The sequence below is a fragment of the Schistocerca serialis genome, chromosome 4, assembly GCF_023864345.2.
Source record: "Schistocerca serialis cubense isolate TAMUIC-IGC-003099 chromosome 4, iqSchSeri2.2, whole genome shotgun sequence".
NCBI lineage: Eukaryota > Metazoa > Arthropoda > Insecta > Orthoptera > Acrididae > Schistocerca > Schistocerca serialis.
The window spans coordinates 413,627,468-413,627,939 of NC_064641.1; the positions used below are offsets into that span (position 1 = coordinate 413,627,468).

A 472-nucleotide genomic window follows, 5' to 3' on the forward strand; every position below is an offset into this window, starting at 1 on the left:
GTGCCGGGAGTGGGTAATTTGCGCGCCTGCTGCCTTCCTTGGATGTGGTAGCCGTTTCTCAGGCTCCCTCTCCGGAATCGAACCCTGATTCCCCGTTACCCGTTACAACCATGGTAGGCGCAGAACCTACCATCGACAGTTGATAAGGCAGACATTTGAAAGATGCGTCGCCGGTACGAGGACCGTGCGATCAGCCCAAAGTTATTCAGAGTCACCAAGGCAAACGGACCGGACGAGCCGACCGATTGGTTTTGATCTAATAAAAGCGTCCCTTCCATCTCTGGTCGGGACTCTGTTTGCATGTATTAGCTCTAGAATTACCACAGTTATCCAAGTAACGTGGGTACGATCTAAGGAACCATAACTGATTTAATGAGCCATTCGCGGTTTCACCTTAATGCGGCTTGTACTGAGACATGCATGGCTTAATCTTTGAGACAAGCATATGACTACTGGCAGGATCAACCAGGGA

The 472-nt window shown here is 50.2% G+C and overlaps 1 non-coding gene across 1 annotated transcript in view; it reads right to left on the minus strand.

The window, feature by feature from the left end:
* Positions 1-472, minus strand: part of LOC126476865 (small subunit ribosomal RNA) — a 1,910-nt gene extending 1,438 nt beyond the window's left edge. The window contains exon 1 of the ribosomal RNA XR_007587299.1: positions 1-472. This exon is cut by the window's left edge and continues 1,438 nt beyond it. This is a non-coding gene — a ribosomal RNA (small subunit ribosomal RNA).